The following is a 23,442-nucleotide window of genomic DNA, read 5'->3' on the forward strand; positions in this document are numbered from 1 at the left end:
GATAACCTCGGCATCACCGATCAGGCTCTGGCCTGGTTGACCTCTTTTCTCTCTGATAGACCCTCCCAGGTACAACTTGGGTCCTTCCTATCTTCTATCTCCCTCTCCACATGTGGTGTTCCCCAGGGGTCTAGCCTCTCGCCATGGCTTTTCAACCAATACCTGGCAACACTCGCTTACTGCATCTCAATGTTCTGCTCAACTTTCTAGTGCTATGCTGACGACACCCAACTCATTTTCAGGCTTCCTTCAGCCTCCTCCTCTCCTTCCCTCATCTCTGATTGTCTAATTGCCATTCAAAATTGGTGTGCCGCCAATGATCTATGTCTAAATGCCAACAAGACTGAGATCCTCCTTATTGGTACACCATCTCCATCCTTTCCTCTCACTCTCTGGCCGGCCTCCCTTGGTCCTCCTCCCACACCCACTTGCGCAGCTAAGAATCTTGGGGTTATCTTTGACTCTACACTTTCCTTCTCCGTACACATCTCTGATGTCTCCAAAAAATCTAACTTTTTACTCCCCCTCCTTAGAGGTACTCTATTTTTCCTCTCCTTCCCTCAAAAGCTCACTGTCTCCCAAGCTCTGGTTCTTTCCAGACTGGATTACTGTAACAGCCTCTTCCTAAATCTACCTGCCTCCACTCTCCGCCCTCTACAACTAATCCAGAACAGGACTGCGAGACTTGTCCTTGGCCTCAAGCCCTGGGATCGTATCTCTCCAGCCTTGAAATCCCTTCATTGGCTCCCAATAGATGCAATGATTAAATTTAAAACCCTCTGCATTGTCCACAAGGCTTTCTGGGGCCTGGGTCCAAAATACCTTCAATTATCCCTCTGTAAATACCTCCCCTCTCGAGCCCTTCGCTCGAGCCCCTCTACTTCAAACTCTCTCAGGGTTAGTCGTTTTGCAAAAAACGAGCTGGGGGTAGATATTTGTCTTCAGCTGGTGCCTCCCTTTGGAACAGCCTCCCAGCCACCTTGAAACTTGAGGAAAAACATCTTCGGTTCCCGAAACTTCTCAAGACCTTCCTCTTTGCCTCTGCCTTTGCCCCCCTTCTCCCCTTTTGATCTGTTTCTTCTCATGACATTGTGCACCTGGCCACCCTCTGTTCTTTCGGGCCCAGGTATCTGCTCACCCGGCCACCCTCCTGCACTGCCTCCAGGCCACCATCTGCACTAGAGTTCTGTATCTGTACCCATACAGCCCCCCTCCCACGTTTCTTCTGCACTTATCAGATATACCTTTCTGACTAACTTTCACCTGTCACTTGCTGGCTGCACTACCATGGTTTAAAGACCTTATTTATTATTTATTCTATTTAATATTTATTTATGTTTCCTCTACTCTGCTTTGCACTTTCCACTCCCCCTGCCCCCTGCACTTCTCCCCCATTTTCCTTTCTCTTGCACTTACGCTTTCTTAAATGTCACTGGCCTAGTAAGATCGCTGTTTTCTGTTTTTTCTTTGTTCCCCTCCCTTTCTGTCTGGTCGCGCTCTGAAACACTCGTGTACGAGCGTGATATAAATAAAATATCGTTTCATTTCATCAAGCTCCTTTTTCAAAGGGATAGGAATGAGTTTCGGGGTTGAGGATGATGTCAATGATCCCCTTAGGATGCCTTTTTATTTATACTGATTTAGGAACAGGGAGATTGAACATCTTTCTTTTTGTGGGCAAAGTATGTCCTGGTGCTTCATGCATAGTTGGGGGGTTTCAAGCAGAGAGGAGACGATATGAGGGGAATAGGAGAATTTGCCGCATCCAGGGCTGCTCTCAGGGTCAGCAGCAAGTCCTTGTAGGCAGTAAGGAGAGGCGTGGATTAGGCTTTGCACCCGTGCTGTAAGCAGACACGCATGTCTGTCCCTAGCTGCTGAATGGTAGGGGGATCCATGGGTGAGGGTGGGGGCAGTATGGGATGAAGGAGTGGGGAAGGCAGTGATCGTTAAAGACGTGGGCAAGAGGAGGAGGAATGCAAGCACAGAGCAATGTTTTGTTTTGGCCATGCAGGCCATCTCGGAGCTGTGCTTTAATTTACATTTGGTGGTGGATGTTGGAGGGGGCAAAGGGGAGGGAGAGTTGAGAGGGAACAGTGATGGTGAAGTGCATGAGTGAGTGGTTGGAGGGTGAGGAGGAAGTAGTGACAGCCAGGGGCGTTGCTAGGGGGGGGCTAAGGGGGCTATAGCCCCTGATCTTTTGGTTGTAGCCCCGGATAGAATCTCAGGAGCTACAGCCAAAAGACGAGCTAGCCCCCAGTCCCAACAGTTCGACATCAGCTTAGCCCCGGGTCTTTTCCAGACCTAGCAACTCCTCTGGTGACAGCGGAGGAGATCAATGTGGAAGAAAGGAATGTGAGCTGGAGAGAGTTGCCTTGGGTGTGGGTGGAAGGTTGTCTAGGTTTATTAATGGATGTTTCAGACAAAATGCAGTCAAGTTGAATCTGATGACGAGAGAACCAAGTAAATGTTCAAGATAAGATAAAAAGATTGATGGTGCCAGTAGCTAAGGAGAGTGGGTGGTAGATAAAAAACTATAGTAAGCGGGGTGGAAGCAAGAATTATGACAGAGATGTGCTCAAAAGAAAATGCTATGAAGTCAAAGGGGGAAGATGTGCTGAAGGTGTGTCTTTGCTGATCAAAACAGCACCACCAAAACGTCTTTTTGAGACACAATGGGAGTGAGATAAAGAAGCGCATGTGTTGTGAAAAGGTCCAGGGGGGCGGGATCTTTGTTTCAGTGATAGCGATTGTGAGGAATTTGACCATCCACATGGTGGGTGTGCGCTCGCCTGGGCTTTTTTTCAAATTTTTTTATTAAATGAAATGATGGTAGACCAACTTCAGGAAAATGTGTGGGGCTAATCGACACACATTTTCCTATGCTCACACCATGACAAATACATATGCCTGTGTACTCTAGGTGGACAAAGCCTACAGGCACACTCTACCCTGTCATATTTAGTTGGAATGTGACAGCCATGAATACACTATGTACTCTCCAGGAAGGTGAAGGTCCAAGCTTCCTGCTGCAATTGCCAGCCTAATTAACTAACAAAGGTTTTATGGATCAAACCTGCTATTTTGTTAGGCCCTGCAGCTGGCAGCAGTGATTAACATACTAATAAAGTGTACTTCAAACAGGCCCACATGGGGACGGCTGCAGAGGTGAACAAAGTAGACATGACACCACAACAACCTTTCATATGTAATGGTGTCAACCTGAAGCCAGCTCCCACCCTCAGTATCATTGACAGCGAGCTGTCATGTCAGGGACTGCATGTTTACAGTAGGCCACCACAGTAGGGGACCCCATTCCTAAGGTACAAGAATGTGGTTTGCAGGAGCCAGAGAGACTGGTCTCGCAGCAGCTTCAAGGGAGACCTGTCGCTTTAATCAGGAACCATCAAGAGATCCATTAACCAGAGGGACTCTTTGATAAACAACAGGCAGGAAGATGGGTGGGACTTAGCATCACACGTTTTCACCCCTTTACCCATCCTGTTGCAAATCACTCTGGTTATGACCTTATGCATACAGGAGATCGTTGGCAAGGACCCCACGATTGGTTCATTAGGGTAGGCTTAACCTACACTAATCACTGTCGCTCACTTGGCTTTGAAAGAGGACTGAGCATCTCTTTTGGCAGATCATCTGAAGGCTTCAACAGAAGCAGATAGAATAACTAATTCTTGGATCCTGGCTGAAGGTACAGTCTGACATACATCTTCTACCAGTGAAGGAAGGCGAGGATTTCCAAAGAGGGGAGCGGGATCCCTAACCTAAACATCTCTGAGGGAACAGAGGGAGATCCAGAATTCACCGGACCTTCTAGCCACTCCAGAACCGGTACCTAGCCAACACACAGTGTGCCCAGCTATGCACTCCAGAAAACTTCCTACATAGGGAGTGCCAGAACGTCTCTGAATTTACAGCCAAGGACAAGGCAGCTGCCTGCAACACACTCCTCCTTTTTTGTGCTGTCCACCTTAAAGGATGACACAAGCCCATTGAAGATGCTGGGAGAAGCGCCTCAATGAGCAACTACCAAAAGTTCTGCTCAAAGGAAATTTTGGAGCCAGTCGAGTTCCAGGAGCTTCAGCTGACTGCAACGCTGACCGTTGGCAAGACACAGTCACTTAAAGACATCCAAGTCGTCTCGACCAGTGCGCCGATCAGCACTGAGACAACAATTCCTGTCTCTGGGTAGTTGTGTAGGCTAGCCTGCAGCTGTTCGTCCAGCTTTGCTCGCCCAACCATCTTGCTGCCTGATAACCGCAGCTGACTTCCATCTTGAACTATGTCCCAGAAGCCTGCAAAGCGCCCTGAAGCCAACTTGACCCTTTCAAGCACCAACAACACCTGCATCACAAGGTACATTTTGGTTCTGTCCCCATGGTCCTACTCAGAAGGTCCTTAGAGACATTGTAATTTCTCCCTTTTGTGCTGAAGCCAAGAAACCTTAAACTGTTGTGGTTATTAAACATATCGACTACCCTCCTGTCATCATCCAACGTGCATCCCTTTTCCTTCTTTGAAACTTTCTGTTCTCTAAATTCCTTTACAGGGTGGGTTGTATTTTATAGTGTTGCTAGAACTGTTGTTTCTGATTTAAATAAAGTAGATACTTTTGACACAACCCTGACTTTTATCATAGGGTAATAATTGTATTTTTTCACAGTGTTGCAACTAACCAACGATGCATGACCTTTTGGAGATAAGCCTGCTGTTCCGTCTACATTACCAAAATTGGACAAAGCAGTTTTTAATTTGCTTGTTATTCCAATGTGTTCAGGTCCCTTCTGGTGTATTAGAGATATGGGGCTGATTGATGGTTTAGAAATGGATATTCATCCCTAGACCACTGATAGCCCAGATGTTGATTTGTCAGAACGATCATTGAGATTTTCAGGTGGTTGCAATCAAAATGATTAGAGGGAAAGGAGAATTTACAGAGGGATAGGACATAGCAGAGACCCAGTGTGAGGTCAGGTTAGAAGGCGCTGTGAGTAAATTGGAGATGGGTAGGTTACACAAGGTGAAATTTGGTTTGATGGGGATAAAGGTGCTGTCTAAGTCACATCTGAAAGGAGAGTGAAGGATGGAGATGAATAGACTGGAAGAGGTGAGCAGGGGGAGTGGAGCAGAGAGAGGGGGTGTGGGTGGAGACCATTGGAAATAGCAAGAGAGGGACAAAGAATAGAGAGTGGGAGGATTAGGATTAGTGGGAGCATGGTAAGTGAGGTGCAATCGGGAGAATGTGGGGGGCACCAGAGGGGGCACTGATGTAGTATAGAGAAGAATGTAATGCATTACAGTGACTTGGGAGTCCAAGGAATGTAATGTTTTCTTTGTGAGTTTGTTTGATTAGAATTGTAGGGACCTATGTGAGGAAAATGCAATTGTATACGAATCACAGGGTCTTTGGAGACAAAAAATCTATTTTTTAAGATGCATTGGGTCCTAGATTATCAATCACAGGGTAGTAGGTAACTAACATTTGTTTAGGAGTGATAGATGCCACTATGCCAAAATAACTTCTTCTCTAAAGGATTGCAAGAGTGAGTAGTGGCTAAACCATCTACTCAGCCCTCACATTACTGCAAACCAACAGAGATCCCAATCGTAAAGGTAAAACATGCACAACCAAGAGATAGATCTTCTTCCCGGGGGGGGGCCAAGGAAAGGCTATACTTCTAGAATTCGGGTGTGAATATGATACAGCAGCAAAGCAAACAGCAATAGTACAACAGTTCCAAAATAATACAGTGTCCAATCATGGTTGCATGAAAATAGATACAAATTAAATAAATCACTAAAAAACTAAATTATTAAAAACACTACCAAAAACCCACCCCTCTAAAAGAAAACCCAGGATGCAGAACAGGAATGTACAAGCACTCTGGATTCTTTGTCAGGGAGGAAACATGCAAGAAATGCAACAATGTTGATAAAAGGATATGTATTGGTGGAAAGGGGTGCAAAAAGAACTGAACCAGTCACTAGGGTCACAAAAGGTGGACCATGGGGACATGGTCACTTGATAGCACCTGATTCCAATGTTAGACAGATCGTCAGTGTCAAGTCAGGCTTCGAGCGGTTGTGCTGGCAAATGGAACAGGGTTTACACGCGTTGCATTGAGCTTAGTCAATGAGTCAGCATTGAGTTGGATTAGAGGAGGCAGTATAGAGCAATCCAGGTCAATGATGTCTTTACTGCATTTTTGTGACACAGCCACTCTGCAACATGGGGTTAGGATCCTCGAACATACCCATTTAATTTGACTTTACTGCATCTTTGTGTCACAGCCGCCTTGCAACATGGGGATAGGCTCCACAAATGTGTCCACCTGGACCCTACTGCACCCTGTGACGTAGCTGCCTTGCAACAGGGGGCTAGGCTACTCCACTGTGCCCACCCAAGCTCTATTGCACTTGTTTGATGTAATTACCTTCTGTTTGTTCCTGCCTGTAGCCTAACTCCTGTAACTACCATAACTTTACTTCTCTCCGTGATGTAACTATTTCTAGCTCACTCTGGCCTGTAACCATAAGCACTGTGACCAATCTATTAAGCATAAGCACCTAGAAACCTCTGGGTTTGATCGAGCATCGTTTGAAACAATGAGTACCACTGGATTTGGTCAAAAGATGATGCTATGATTCAGTGTTTCAAGTTGAGCTGCGATGCAAAGTCCTGGTACTTTTATGCCACAGTTAGAAGCTGTCTGCATGATGTGCTGGTGCTCAAGGCTCGAGTGACAGGTTTGAGTAACAAGGCTCTGCTGGGGCGATGTGGCATCAAGACATTTTGATGTTGCAAACAGTGGTGGTTTGAAGTTTGAGTGAGTGCCAAAGGTAGCACCTGTTGGTTACGTTAGTTCAAATGTTTTGAACCTGGTTTGAATTTTTATGAACTGTGAAAACAGGGATCCTGGCTGTTCTGTCTCTGAAGATGCTGTGAGACCCACTGCGGGTGTCTCCATGACAAAGTGAGTTCTTCTCATACTCTGCTTCCCTGTCTAGGGAGGTTTTCTAGCAGGGTGGTGGACTTCTATCCTCAGCAAGAGTGACCCTCAATGTGCTCTGGAGTGGGTAAGGAGCTGAGCATGCGTCCCACTGATCGAAGTGAGCGGGAACGGTCAGGAGAAGTGTTTCAATACTTTTATTTTTTTCTGTTTACCATTCCTCTACTTTGTATGACCATATTCACCATTCTATACATATAATTTGTCCATTCATGTCCCTGTGCAAGTGCACAGTTGTAATAGGAGCCTTAGCTACTAGACACTTGGACTATTGTGAAACACAGTGGGTATAGGTGCATCATAAAGACCCAATAAATAAATAAATGACAAATAAATATTGCAATGCCCCTGCTGCCACACCTTGTTACATGTTGCACTATGCTTCCGCCTACCCTCTCCCTTCCCGAGACCATAGTTCAACTACATTTTTGGTACACTTCTACCACCAATGCCTCCTTATTCACCTCAATGTCACAGGGGTTTGGAACAATCAATGGTCCCAAAAGAGGTCCAAATGAATTCTCTTTCATGTCCTTGAAGGTACAAAGGTGAATCAAAGAAGGAGTGGGAGACGCCCCGCCCCCATTTTATAGGGGAGAGGGAAGAGGCTATACAAGCAAACTTGTTTTAAGCCTATCCTTTGACAAGAGACCAATGCCTTCTGATGTTCTACCCAGAGGGCCACAGGAAGTCGACAGAACAGGAAGTAGAGATACACGCACAGAAATTTAAGATGGAGGAATCCTTCATCAAACCCACTTGTCTTCCCAAACTGTCCTAGCTTCACCCCTGTCCCAGCCTGAAGCTTCAAACGCTCTCTGATGTGCAGCCCCCAAGGTGAGGCAGGCCATTGTTATGGAAGTGGTTCTTTCAAGCCAGGCTCTCAGGGCATCTCATGCTGGGAGATCCCAGGCCTGGCAAGAGGGGAGTTTCTTTTCCTCCTAGAGAGTCAACAGAGGTATGCATCCTGCCTTTTGCATCATTCACTGGAATGCAGACAGTCAGGCACCAGAAATTCTCATAGCTGTCGGAGCTCACAGGGATGACACTGGCATGCTACAAATCAGATGAAGCTTTAATATTTATGTGAACTACTGACCCCAACCAGAACAGGTATGGCAAATAGTTTCAGGTTATTCAGCCACGAGGTGGACAGTATATCATTTTTGTATAATAATGATGGTTTTAGAACAGAGGTGTACATTTAAATGCAACCTCTGCACTGTGTTCACTTGGCTATCACAGCAGCTGCCAAACAGGTCACCTGTGATCTCTGAACCTGCTCTGTGCTACTGAAGAACAGGAGCCACAGATCACAATACTGATGCAGTAGGGACCAGATGTACACTACGATTTAGGCATGGGATTTAATACGAGGAGGGGTCTGGTTAGCAGACCACTCTTTCTGAGATGGATTACCTGCATCGAATCATCATTAATATAAATTTAAAAAAACTCATGTTCTTACACACAAGAGGAAGGACACCAATGTGTACTCATTTTGCTCCCAAAACAATACATTTGCACCATTATAGGGAGGGGGAACACCAAATTGGCTCTTCTCCTAGGGGGGCACAGATTCTTGAACTGACCAAGACATTTTGGGACATGGTGTGGGAGAGAGTGGAGGTTTTTTTGTTACCGCCATCTCAAAGTGATCCACCTTCACTGTGATTTTTCATATCCCAGCAGATTTGATGGTTTGTTCTTTTGGTGATAGTGATCATTTGGAGTGCTAATTGTGGCCAAGAAAGGCACTTTGAAATTCGGGAAACACAGAAATAAATAAGAAGCACACCGAGATACAATAAAATTCAGACCACATCTGAAATTGAGACCCTCCCATTGAGCTGTAAAAGGATCAAAATGGCAGCACATTTGTAATTAACCCCTTTGTTGTCTTTGCTATCTTCATTTTTGACTAAGGCAATCTGTTGTCTACCCTTGTGTGTCTGTATAAATCTTTAATCTTTAAATGTTTTTTGACCAAATATTTTTTATTGAGAATGTTTACATTTATTTTATTTCATTTTTTTATTTACATTTTCTTTCATCACTGTCCCTTGCAAAATGTTTTCAGAATAGCATAGGGACATTAGGATAGACAGGCAACAGCAGGGGCGGTGAAGGGGCCGAATTATGTGTAGGGAAACAAGTATGTTTTGAGGCCGTTTCGGAAAGTTGTCAAGGAGGATGCAGTGGAGATATGCAGTGGTGGGGTGTTACATGATCTATGTGTCCAATGGGTAAATGTTTGTGTTTGTGTGCATGTTATATTGAAATATATAGGGTATGCCGGCTAGCTTGTATGACATCTGTGTGGGTGATGAGTTTCAGTGTGTTGTGATGGTAACAAGGTGTTTTGAAGTGGATGGCTTGATTTCAATCCAGCATCCTTTGAAGACAATTCTCTGGAGTGCGGGGGGCCAGTGGAGCTGGAAGAGAGCTTGGGTGATGTGTGAGTATTCAGGGAGGTGGCATGTGATTCTCACTGCTGTGTTTCAGATGACAGTCAGGGGGCAAAGGGGATGTTTGGCATTCAAGTGAGGAGGGCATTACCATAGTCCCGCTTGGGGAGAACCGGCACAGATGGCAGGTGGAATGATTTGTTTTATCTTGCAAAAGAGGTGCAGTTGTAGGTTGCATGCTTTGGTGGCAGCAGCTATGTGGTTCATGAAGGAAAGTTGGTGGTCGATGGTGTAGCCAAGGGTTCTGACAGGTGTGGAGAGGGATATGCCTGAGTTGCCTGTGGTGAGTTCTTTGATCAAAGAGGTGAGGTTGGGTTTGTGTCTGTAGGGGCAGACAAAGAGGTATTCTGTTTTGTAAGGGTGAGTTTGAGGACATAGGTGGGCATTCAGGTGGTGATGGTGAAGAGACAGCTGTGGATTTGTGAAGGGGATGAGACATGGAAGCATATTGGCGTGTGCATATTAGTGGACATGAAACTTGTGTTTCCTAATGGTCTTTCCAAGGGATTCTATATATAGGTTGAGGAGGAGTGGGGACAGGAAGAAGGCATAGAGGAACCTTGGGAGGACCCTGTATTTGACTGGACTGGGATCGGATCGATAAGGGGTCATGGACGCAAAGTGTATTCTGTCAGTGAGGAAGGAGATGAGCTAGTCGAAGACAGTGCCTTAGAGTTTCATCCTTTGGGATAACATGTTGAGGAGAATGGTGTGTTTAATGGTGTTAAAAGCATCAGAGAGGGCAAGGAGTATGAGTAGGGCAGTGTGTCCTTTGTCTCTGATGTTGTGAGGGTCATTGAGGATGTGAAGTGCTGTTTTCAAGGTCGAAAGCAAAATTGGAAGGGTTTGAGGAGGTTATTTGTGGTAATGTGTTGCTCAAGGTGGGTTGTGACAAAGCGTTAAAATATTGTGGTGAGCATGGCAGGATAATGATGGGGCGGAAGTATTCTGGGAGTGTGGGATTGAGGTATGGTCTGTTGAGGAGGGAGTACATTTGTCCAAACCTGAATGGAGAGGGGTTCATACCATGTCAAAGAGAGGAGTTGTTGATGGTGGTGAGCCAGTGTGGAGAGAGGGTCGTGAAGCAATTATATGTGGCTTGAGGTGGGCATGCGCAATCCAGGAAGAATGCAGTTTTTTTGGCAGTGAGGGTGATGAGGGTGTCTCTGTTGATGGGGTGCAAAGTGTCCAAGCACCAGGAGCACAGCACAGGCTGCAACCACAGAATATAGTGAGTTTTCCACAAGGGAAGTCCCAACAGCCGCTGCTGCAATTGTAACAAACGATGAGATCATGGCAGATCATGAACCCTGGAATGGGAAATAACTCTGCCAATGGGGGAAATCCATCAGCACACAGTGAGCCCAAGCTATAAATGGACTAGGACAGCTCACTGGGAACCCTGATGTGTTCTATCCTATCAGTGACACCAGACCCTCACCAGTAACCTAGGGTGGATGCCGTTATAGGGGACAAAGAATATTCCTTCTTCGTTGACACGGGTGCAACACGCTTGTGTATACGTGAAGGCAAGTTTTCCTTGTCCAGCTAGGCCATAAATACTCAGAGTTTCACAGGAGATACAAGTAGTGTTCCCTTCACAAATGCACTTCCAGTCTCTATAGGAGAATGTGAAATGAATGTGCCTTTATTATATTCACGACAGACCCCAGTAAACATTTTGGGTTGAGATTTAATGACAGAGTTAAACATGACAATCTCTTTCATGGAGGAGGGCATAGTATGTTCAACTCCAGGAATGCATTATTCAAATGTATGTGAAATGATTAGCACATTCACAGGACACAGCCATGAGGGCTATACCATTAGAGCCAGAAATATTTGCGTATGGTATGCGCATGCTAATGGCAGAACTGCTAGGTCTTGCAGACAAAATCATGAGAACCCCAGATGAGTTTCTATTTAGACCAAATATGCTGATGCATGAGGAGAAGGGACAAGTATTTCCCTTGATGATACACACAGCTACAGTACGAGGAAGAATGTCCTTGATAGATGGTTATGACGACGAAGGCAGACAATGGTGCGCAGTAATCGCTATTGAAGACGGATATCGATTGACTGACGTCACTGATGACGATCTGTTTGACGAGCAAGCAGATAGGGGAGACACAATGGTGGAAGTGAGTCTCACCTTTTGGGTGAGAATGATCAAATGAGAAGTGCCTCAGAGAAGGATATTGGCCCGAAGCCGACCTGATTATTTTGATGATGACATGGCCCATGCCTGTCGCATTGTGGACCACAGGATCCTAAGACGTAGGCCTATTGAAAGGGGTTGGAGAAGTGAAAATCAAATTGAAACCAGGAGCAATTCTACCAAAAAGACAACAATATCCCATGTCCAGAGAGGCAGATGAAGACATTTTTAAGACAACTTCGGCTATGACGGAACTAGGCATCTTAGTGACATCAGAGTCGTCATGCAATACTGCAGTTTATCTGATCAAAATATCAAAGGGAGGGTCTTGGAGGCTAATTCAGGATTTACGCCCAATAAATGATATTGTTGAGGCCAAGTTCCCTTTAGTCCCAAACCCGGCAACAATTCTATGTAATGTACCTGTTGAGGCAAAATATTTCACGATGATTGACTTGAAAAATTCATTTTTCTCAATCCCATTGCACCGTGACTCACAGGATCTGACGTCATTCACATTCAGACAGATGCGTCTGAAAAGCACGAGGCTAACCCAAGGGTACTGTGAGTCTCCTTCTATTTTTAACAGAGTCCTGCAGATGGACCTCAGCAATATTGCATTAGAAAGCGTTGTCCTGCAATATGTGGATAAGATCTTAATTTGCAGCACGACAGAGAGGCAATGCAGACACAATTCTGTTCAGCTATTGACTATACTGGCTGAGAAAGGATATAAGGTTGACAAATAAAAGCTACAATATTGTCAACGAGAAGTGTTGTACATAGGCCAGTTGATCTCACATGAGGGAAAAAGAGTGACCCCAGAAAGGGTTGAAGCCATACTGAACACGGCTAAGCCCCACACGATAAAACAGATGCAGAGCTTTTTAGGCCTGTGCGACTAGGTCAGAGCATGGGTCTTCAACGACAACTCATACACCAAGCCTTTACTTCAGGCGCTAAAGAAGGCCCAAGTGACGAAAGGAAAGATTGAATGGTCTGAGACCAAGGAGGAAGGATTTGCTGAACTTAAAAAAGCTATTTGCACAGCACCAGTTTTAGGGATCCCCAATTACGCGGAGGAATTTTACCTGTTTTCCCTGTTTCCCTGTTTTCACACACGAATGGCAGCGTTATGACGACAGTGCTCACACAGAGAACCACATTGGGGTACAAGCCCCTGGCATATTACAGTTGGAATTTGCACCCGGAGATGAAAGGCCATTTCCTGTGCAAACAAAGTTAGCTGCCGCAGCGTTCGCCATAGAGAAGACTACAACCGGTGTAATGGGATGCTCAATGACATTTTACTTCGAGCACTCACTATTTGCTATACTAGAGAAACCTAAGGGTACATTGACATCTGATTATGAAGTGATTATATCAAATCCATCGATTAAAGTAGTCCAATGTAAGATAGTGATTGTAGCAGAGCCAGTAACTGAAGGAGAACTGTTACTGGCTCTGCTAAGGTGACTGTGCAAACTATGAAGAATTCTATGATGAGGTCCCAGAGTGAAAGAAAATGCTTTGGCAGAAGGAGAAAGTGTCTTTATTGACGGTTCTTCAATAATCAATCAAAATGATGGGCAGAGATATACAGGCGTCGCGGTAATGAAACACACCATAAATGGAGAATTTCGAGTACTCCTTAGTGCACGAATACCATCTAACTATTCAGCACAGGCTGCAGAACTATTGGCATTGATACTCATTTTTGAGAATCATGCAGACCAGGAAGTAACGGTGTACAGTGACTCCGCCTATGTGACATCAACAGTGCATGCAGGCTTAGCGCACTGGAAAAGGAGGGGCTAATTCCGAGCAGACAGCACACCAGTGCAGTACGCAGCTGTATTGGACAGGCTGATCAAGGCACTACAGATCCCAGAGGGGCATAGCGGTCAGAAAATGTGCCACCCACACAAAAGAGATAGATTTTATCTCACGCGGAAATCAGGCAGCAGACACGGAAGCCAAACGGATGGCATCCAAAAGTGAGACGATCATGGAAGTAGAAGTCACCCATACCAATGTGAGAATGATGGTTTCATGAACTACACCTGATAACTATAACAATCTAGGGCAAACACAGTTGATGGAACTCCAAGGGGAGGCACTAAAGGGAGAGAAGAATCTTTGGAAACACAGAGGGTGTTCTTTAAACCCCTCTGACAGTTTGTGGCGACAAGACAGCACTGGTAAACCAGTGATGCCTATAGCCCTGTTAAAATTAGCGCTGGAGAAGCTACATTACCCAGCACATATGACAAAAGAGAATCTTGCAGCAATGCTCGCAGAAGACTGGTTCATACCGAATTTAACTGAGCACTTTGCATTTTTTATAGTGGACTGTATAATCTGTCAACAATTCTCAGCTGGGCACACATTAAAAGTAATGAGAGGAGACATCCCCAGGCCAAATGAGCCTTTTCAGCACTTGCACGTCAATTACATTGACATGATTCAAGTATGTAATGGGTACAGATACTTAATTGTTGTGGTGTGTCCATTCTCTAGATGGACACAGGCAGGTCCATGTACACACCCAGACTCTACGTGTGGGGTCACATTTTTAGTGAGAGAAGCGTTACCAAGGTGGGGGGGGGTGAAGTCATGAGATCAGATAATGGTCCTCATTTTGTAAATGAGACATTCGAACAGATTAGCTTGCTGTTCTCATCGGCATATCATCCACAAGGTAACGGAATATGTGAGAACCTCAACGACTTATTAAAGGATAGGATAGCCAAGTTGAAGCTTACTCTAAGAAAGGGAAGGTTGCACTGCTTTCCTTTGGCACTGTATGCACTCAGGAACCAACCCGGTTCTGACCATCATCTTACGCCACATGAGATAGCCACAGGAAGAAACATGCATACTCCCCTGACACCCCGAGACAGAGCTAGATGTGATGCCCAGTCAACAGGAGAGATCTTAGGGTCTGAAATGCAAAATTACTTGAATTGCATGACATCTTGACTTACTATAATTTTAGACCAGCTGCAGCAACAACGAAAAGGGTGCAGGGCAGCACGGAACACAGAAGGAGATACTACTGCTGACACAGCTCAAGGATTTTGTGTGACATCCGTTTTCCCTGGAGATACCATCCTTGTAAGGAACCATGTGAGGAAAAGGTGGGACGAGCCAAGATTTAACAGTCCCTTTACAGTGGCGGACTGCACTCCTTCCGCAGTGAAACTACAAGGCAGGAGAGCTTAGATTTTCCTGGGAAATATCAAACCATACATCGGAGAAGGCCCCCTGCCTGCACCCCAATGCGAGGAGACTACGAGTGAGGTGGAAGAACCACAGCACGTGCAGATGAGATCCATGACGAAGAAAAAGGATGCATGACCAGCCAGACAAAGACAAGGAACTTTTTGCAAATTGTGGCTTAAAATTGGACACTTCGTCTGAGCAAAAAAGGGGATAGGGACATAAACCAAGGACACTCTGTGCATCCTAATTGCAGGGTGAAGAAGAGAATTGCACTTATAAGCCACAACATAGACTGTTGAACTTGAACTTTAAATAGAGGCACAATACAACTGTGACGAGGAAAGGACATGCCAAATTTTGATTGAGGACACATAAATTGGAACAAAATACAGTATCCAGACTCATTTCACACTGAGACCATATTCAGAATCGCTTATGGTGTCCAGCAGTAGCAGCATTACCAAGGATGTGGTGACATATTTATCCGTCATTGGTGGGGATAATCACTAGTGTCACTGACTTTCTTCAAGATCCCGAAAATGAAAAGGCAATAAGAAGATTGCTTACTGTAATTGCCGAATAATTTCTCCTACTTCCTGAGTATAGCGAGGAGAAGCCAAATGTCCCAAGCAGAGAAGGAAGTAAATGAGCTTGTCAATACATTATTCTTTTGAATAATCGAAGACTGTCCCATTCTTGTCGGAAGAACGACAGACACACTTACGTTTCTCCGAGACCCAGCAAATACAGAACATCTAAGCCAACTCCTAAATAAAATTGTGATCTTAGTTGCACTCCACGCAAACGGACAGTGCAGACATTGTCTACATTGAAGTGAAAGCATACAGTCCTGAACACCAGCAAAACGGGACAGATGTTCCTGTCCCCAGAAGACAGTAGATTAGCACACTATGTTCTCTTTCGTTTAGTCACTGATTTTCCATAGCTAGTGGGAAGACCGATCGATGTTGACGTCCTCACATTCATCAGAGACCCAGCCAATATTGCACAAATGGGCATGCTCTTGCATGGAATAGTACTACAAATGGAACTTTCTAACCATCAGCAGAACTATCTGAGGAGATTCTAAAAGTATTTCCGCCGAAAAATGGCAAAATGTTTTTTTTTGTATTGTATTCATCATTTTTTTACTGTCATTAATGATCAGAACTGCATTTTGTATTGCTGCACAAAGCGTTCCAATTCCCGTGCACCCACCTAATGATGAACGTATGAAGCCTACAAAGGCACCCAAACCTTACATAATCATTCCCGTCGCTAGAAGATCTGATGGTGGAATGAATGAACTTGAAACGGATGTGATTAGCAATGACACACAAACACACTTGTGGTAACAAACAAAAAAGAAAGCCAGAGACAGGGTCAGCAAAGCATGAATGTGACAAGATTGCAGAACCACAATCCAATGCATGGGAGAACAAAAGACTGCCTATTATGAGAAATCCCATTACAAGCAAAGTGAAAAGACAAATGAAAGAAGTTGAACCCCTGAAGAGACAAGAGGAGTTGGAGAAGAAACCCACAGAAATAACAGTAATAAACACCCTTGAGACGACACGGATGGAGACGAAGACAAACTCAAAGAAAATCTCACGAGCACAGATGATAGCAGAATCCATCTGGCCATCATTAGCCAGGGCCAGGAAAAAGCAATAAATAATAGAAAGAGCTGCCAGCCTTTCCTCAACGCAAATGACACAAATGAGGAAGCCTGCACATGGACCGGGATACCTGAGGATACGCCAGCAAGAAAGAGCCATACAGAAGCATTCAGGAATGTAGTAATAGCAAACTACATGAAAACCTTAAGAATCAAGAGGAGTATGCACAGAGATGACAACAAACTAAACGATTACCTGGACTGCACAGCACATTTGGGAAACAACATTTGGTACACACAAAAGAAGTTGGAAGACAAAATTCGGAAGGGGAATGCTTTGTTTGTGCACTCATACCATACAGCATGGGGAAGTCCAAGATCTTCGTAGCTGTAGAAATTGATGTCCAGACAGCACACTGGGCCTCATTACGAGTCCGCTTTGCTGGAATTCGGTGATTTCGTGTCGATGGTGACTTCCGCGACCGCAAGGTTGCAGAAAGAAGGGCTGATTACGGCACGTGGGTCGCGCGCAACACACCGAAGTGGAAACGGAGTCACCGCCGTCACGTAAACACCTATGCGTGCGGACTTAGCGCCACAGAAAACGGCGCTAGAACTGTGTCCATCCACGCCGACACGGAAACACCGGAAGCGGAAATACCATGACCGCGGGGAAAAAAACAGAAACAGATAGCCGGCCATTATATAAAGCACAATCCACTGCCATCCTCAGACACCACAGGTCAGATCACCTCCCTGAGACTGACAAACCATCCAACACCATCATGGCATCCAGGATACCAGCACGCAGACAGAGAAAGCAGCGCTTCAGTGAGGCTGAGCTCACAGTACTGGTGGAGCACATTGTTGAGCATGCTGAAATGCTCTTTAGTGCAGATCAGCGGGGCGCTACTCAGCAACGCCGCAAGGAGGTGTGGGCAGAGGCAGCACGCAAGTGCACAGCGGTTGGCATGACCACATGCTCAGTGAATGAATGCCACAAGAGGTGGGATGACCTCAGGCTCCGGGTGGGCAACCTCATCACAGCACACCACCAACACAGCACTGATACTGGTGGAGGCCCTGCATCCCCTCTGAAGTTGCAATCGTGGGAGGAGCGCTGCAGCAGTGTCATGCACCTCCAAGGCATCCATGGCATAGGAGAGGCAAAGGCAGGAGTGAGCCCACCTGCAGATGCTGGTAAGTGCACAGAGTGCAAAGCCATACGTGTGATTGGGAGTGAACCAATGGACCCACTCCCAATGCCCCCCCCCAAACAGGGCAGGACTGGCCCAATGGACCCACTACCAATGCCCCCCCCCCAAACAGGGCAGGAGTGACCCAATGGACCCACTCCCAATGCCCCCCCCAAACAGGGCAGGAGTGACCCAATGGATCCACAGACTGGCCAAACGACAAGTATCACATCCCCAAAGCACGACCCCTCGAAATTCACACAGTGCGTGCCTGACTGGAAGCATAGACACACACCTGTGTGTATCAATAGTCAAAAGTGTTGAATTGCAAATGGACATGGATTGTGATGTTTGATGCATGTGATGGACACATTACGTAACACCACACAACTAACCGCATGCCCTCTGTGTCCCCACAGTCGTGACAAGTGACAGCAACGACGGACAAGAGGCTACTGCAGGCGCACAACGCAGCACTCATGTCCAGGAGGATGATGCAAGCTGCTCTGGCACACAGGCACCGGCAGAACCAGGCACAACGGCAACATCAGGCACACCGGCTGCAGCAGGCACACCGGTAACATCAGGCACACGGGCTGAAACAGGCACACCAGCAGACGAAACCATCCCATTGCAGCCACCCACCCTGGCCCCGGATGATGATTCGCAACTCATCTGCACAGCTGAGGAGGCTGCATCAAGTGATGGGAGTGCCCCGGCCATGCAGGCCGAATTAGTACAACAGGGTGAGGGGGACAACATGGATGGCCTGTCACCCATCCGTGGCCTACAGGTCAGCCCCCCAGAACTGCACAGCCCCATACGCTCCCCAACTCCATCAATGGCTGAGCTCTGTACATGATTGCAGCACATTGAGCAACAACAGGCCACCCTGACGCAGCTGGTGGAAAGACAGCTGGAGGAGGCCAGGCTGCAGCAGGAGAGCAATGCCACGTCGGTGCGTCGGCTCCCCAGGTCGATTGGACGATTTGCAGCCACAATTCTCACCCTGGCACTCCATGTCAGGGAAGGGAACAGTGTGCAGTCCAGCATTGCTGAGTCAATGTTGGTAGCCCAGCAGGCGTTTAAAGGACACTTGCCCATAGTTACACCGACAGTCACCTCAGCCAGCACCGCCCCATCCAGCTCTGCCACTGGCAGCCCACGGAGGTGTTCAAGTCGGTTGACTGGATCCGCCAGCAAGGACACACCTGCGCACAAGCACCCCTGCAAATAGTGGCATGTGGGGATGCCAGTCAATATGACATTTGGGGACACCCTGGGTGTTGGAGGGTTGGGAACGTTTGGGTGGTGGGGGTGGTGGGGGTTGCCCATTAGGTGGTTAGTTGTTAGGGGCCTGTTTGGGGGTGGGAACGTTTGGGTGGTGGGTGGCCATGGGAGTACAGCTTCCCTACCCAATGCACTTTCTTCCCTGTTTAATTGATAATACAAAACCTTTGAAAGCTATCATAATGAGTGGACATCTGTCATTTCATTAGCAGACAAAAATCATTTATTCACTGGCATCGTCATATCCATGCTTTGCTGTCAATGTGCATTCTCTCAAAAGTAAATGCGAATGAGTGCATCCTGTGCTTGTTGGCCATCTTGCACACCCCTGGGAGGTTGTGCTGCCACCCCATCCCCATCCCCATCGCTATCTCCATCTCCATCTCCATCCCCATCTTCATCTTCTGCGTCTCGGGGCAGCAGAATGTTGCACACACAAGCACAATTTTACCCGTCTTCACTGGGTTGTAGAGCAGTGATCCTCCAGATCTGCTCAAGCAGCGGAACCTGGCCTTCAGTAGGCCAAATGTCCTCTCAACCATGCCACGTGTGTGGACGTGTGCCCTGTTGTATGCCTCCTCATGCCTGTTCCTTGGCCTCCGTACAGGTGTCATCAGCCATGGCGTGAGTGCATATCCAGCATCATCTACATGGGATGTAAATGTGTAGGACATGTCAGTGTTTGTGGCTCATCTCACGATCTGATGCAATGCAATATTGTGCCAACATACATTCATCCATATGGGCCTATCCGTGGTCGGAAGGGCGGGTGATTGCCATCCATGGGTAATTGTTGTAGATGGTGGCGTTTGGACATTGCACTATTACTTGCTGTGCATATGAAGTGGACCTTTTACACGATAGTGGTTGGTAAGTAAGGCACTGTGCGATGACAAGCACACATGTGGGAGTCATTCCATGGCCTGTGATGATTTGGCTGTTGCAGGATGTCTCATGTGCAGCCGTCATGTGCTGGATTGAGTGGATCAACTTGTATGGCCTGTTGGTAGCTTTGGTGGTATGTCTCTTTAGGCAGGGTGTGTACTGTGGCAACCTGTCATGTGTAGATATGTGATGTTTGGGTTATGCTGACCGTCCATTACATGGGCCAGTGGGTGATGCATGTGCGGTTGTAGCAGCATACTTACACAGGTCATTGGCCTGGGCACTGAACACACTTCCACAGGGCCTATTGGCAGTTGTACTCACCCAATAGCCATGTGCTTTGTCCAGCGTACCGTTCCATGTAGCGTGGCAATGTGGAATTCCGCAGGACCATTGAGTCATGTGTTGACCCCGGAAAACGTGTGCCGCAATGTGTAATCAGCAGTCCGGCATCACATACCATCTGTACATTCAGTGAGTGGTACTGTTTCCTATTGCGGTACACCATCTCCATTGCACATGGTACTGTCAGCTCTATGTGGGTGCAGTCTAATGCACCTATGCAATTTGGCATGACTGCAATGGCATGGAATGCCAACTTGGTTGCAATGATCTTGCAAGTGTACGGGGTAGGGCGATGTGTGCTGACACATGGCGCAGCAGAGCGTCCAGTACCTGTCCCAATATTTTTGAAAAGCAGGGTTGTGAGAGCCTGTGCAGCTCACCAACTATGTACTGATAAGTTCTGGTGCCTAGGAAATGCAGTACTGACACCACCTTCAGGAGGGGGGGGTTGCGGTTGAGATGGCAATGTGGCTGCTCATGTCGTCCTCAAACATGGCGGAGATGTACATGATTGTTGGACGGTCCAGCCGGTATAATGTGTGGATCTGTACTGGGGTCAGGTTCCAGGGTGAGGCCCTGATGCGGGGTATTGCAGGCTCCTGCTGGGTCGTGCCGGCTGTGCAATTGGGTTTGGCATGGGTGCAGGGTTTGCTAACTGACGCCTGTGCCTCCTCTGCCTCCGCCTCATCCTCCTCTGCACCATTGCTGCCACCATGTGCACTGCTGCCTGTAGGATCAATAGTCCCAGTCCCAATGCTGCTGCTGCCTGCATTGTTGTGTGTGGAGTTGGCCTGGGTGTGGCTGTGGCCCTTTTGTAGCCTCCCAGGGACCTGCTGGTTCCGGCTGGCCTCATTTGGGGCACCTGTGGCCTGATTCACCTCACCTGGCACTGTTTAACATCATGTTCGCAGCGGCATCAATACCGCCTCCGTGGCCACGGTTTTTCCGCCATTTTTGTGGCAGTGTTTCCATGTCTGTGGTACTCGTGATGCCCATGGTGTTTCGTGTTGCTGGTTTTGCCGCTGTCGCATTCTATGGATCCCTTAACTCTGCGGCGGCGGTTTGTGGTGGTGGTTTTTCCGGGTCCGTGGGTCGTGATTGCACGGTCACGGAAACGACACCGGTATGGTTTTACCGGTGGCGTTAAGTCCGGGTCGGCGGACTCGTAATGAGGCCCACTGTCTTTCGCACTTAACCATGTGCAAGACCAGATGCCATTTCATGGGTAGTGATGCATCACTGATATGGGCAACTGAAACAGCCTATCACGATGACGATGATTATGTTCAAGACATAAAGACAAGAAACAGAGCTCATACTAGGAACCATGTAATCTGGTACGAGAAGCCTGGAATTAAAGGAGCAGAAATCAGATGGGAAGTGAACCCGAAGCTAAATGTCCAAGGAAAAACTCCAGAAGAGGCTCAAAGTTGGAAGAACAGAGGCCAAATGCAGATTTGGGGAACAGTGCTTTCACCAGACGGATGGGAGAAAGGAGTAGTAATATTTAGAGCCTGGATGGTCACTGGTCGTTACCAAGGCACCATTGATATCATACAGAATGGATGTAAGCCATTATGGCCAAAGCTTGCAAAACTGCTGACATGGGTCGAAGACAGAGGAGGACCCCTGCCGATAGTGCCACTAGAAAACCCAAAATTCTGCTTCAGGAAAAATGGCACAAGAAAAATGGGAGAGAACCAGAACTGTGGACTCGTTTTTGATGCTCCAGGAATGGTGCATGGAACTGCAGTAATTATGGATCATTATTGGGCATGTGGATCCAGAGCCTACATCAGACTGCCAAAAAACTGGGGAGGTATATGAACGTCCACCTTCCAGCATTAGTGATCCCGAAAAGTGACCTGAAAGCAGATGCTCACCTGAGGAAAAGGAGATCTATGGAACTCAGATGAAGAGAGAGAATTACTTATCTGCCAAATCAGAAGAAGCCTTTCATGCAATCCCATATGAACATAGGTTGTTTAGCCTTACTTCATCAGTGTTCACAACGATGTTCATGCCAAGATTTCAGATTGGAGCAAATACTAAATGGTTGCAGATAACCAGATGGTAGTTACTGCAGACCATCAACACAACAATAAAAGGATTCAATGCGATTAAGGAAGAGTTAAGAGCCATCCGACTAATGACTCTCCAGAACAGATATTTGCTTGACATGATCAGAGCTATGGATGGAGCAGTTTGTACAAAAATCTGAGAATAATGTTGCACATTTATACCTTCACACGATGAGGAAAATGGAACTTTAACAGAAGCCATAGGTATGCTGACAAAACTGCAGAACCAGATGATTGATGAAACTGACAAAGTGGACGATGACAGCTGGTTTGGATCACTATTCTCATGGGTCCCACAATGGATGTCAGATGCATTCAAGTTCCTGGGAGCCCTGCGAGTGATGATATTACTAGGTTTTTGTGTTATCAAGATAATAATCTCTCAATGCCAGAAGACTGCGAAAAAAGCCATAGGGATGATCATGATTGATATCAAGCCAGGATGGAAGCCTAAAGACCTGACTGATGAAGAAATAAGATACTTTGTGAAGGCTAACATTTACGCACTAGAGGGAACAAAGTTTCTCTACCCCAGGAAGCATCAAAACTAGGTGGGAAGATGGGTTTACTGTAGCCCAAATGGACAATGTCAACTAATGACATGGAATAAAGACAAACTTGTAAGGACCTAAGGAAGCCTGAAAGGAGTAATTAAAATATAGACTCCAAAGAGACACTTCTTCAAACCATCATGTATAGATCCAGAAGATGAAGAAGGAATGAACCCAGGCGATGGAGTGAAGATGAATATAGAAGAACCGAGTAAGATGAATCCAAAGATGGAAGTGAAAGTGGTCGATGAATCGCCCAAAGGGGGGAGTGTAGAGGAGGTCCCTAATAAAGCCTGCACTCCAATCGTCCATTTTGAAGTACCAGGAACGTTCATACCAAGATATGTGACATATGATGAGCAAATAAACCAGCAGAGAGACACACTAGGGCTCTGCCCAGTGCCTATCAGAAGAACAGCACCTATTGAAGTACCATTACCAAGAAAACCATGGACAGTAAGGTATCCATTGAGGAAACCCTACCAACAAATGAGACGAAATGAAGATTGGTAGTCCCAGAGTACAGTCCCGGAAGAAACCAAAAAGGTCTTAATGGAAGACGAATGGTGATGTCACAAGAACCCGGACTGACTC

At 46.5% G+C, this 23,442-nt stretch overlaps 1 long non-coding RNA gene across 2 annotated transcripts in view; it reads right to left on the reverse strand.

Moving 5' to 3' along the window:
• LOC138572374 (uncharacterized) overlaps positions 1 to 23,442 on the reverse strand; it is a 1,436,154-nt gene that overhangs the window by 908,513 nt on the left and 504,199 nt on the right. The window lies entirely within an intron of this gene.

This window comes from Ambystoma mexicanum, chromosome 1p (assembly GCF_040938575.1).
Source record: "Ambystoma mexicanum isolate Mex_15411 chromosome 1p, UKY_AmexF1_1, whole genome shotgun sequence".
Taxonomy (NCBI): Eukaryota; Metazoa; Chordata; class Amphibia; order Caudata; family Ambystomatidae; genus Ambystoma; species Ambystoma mexicanum.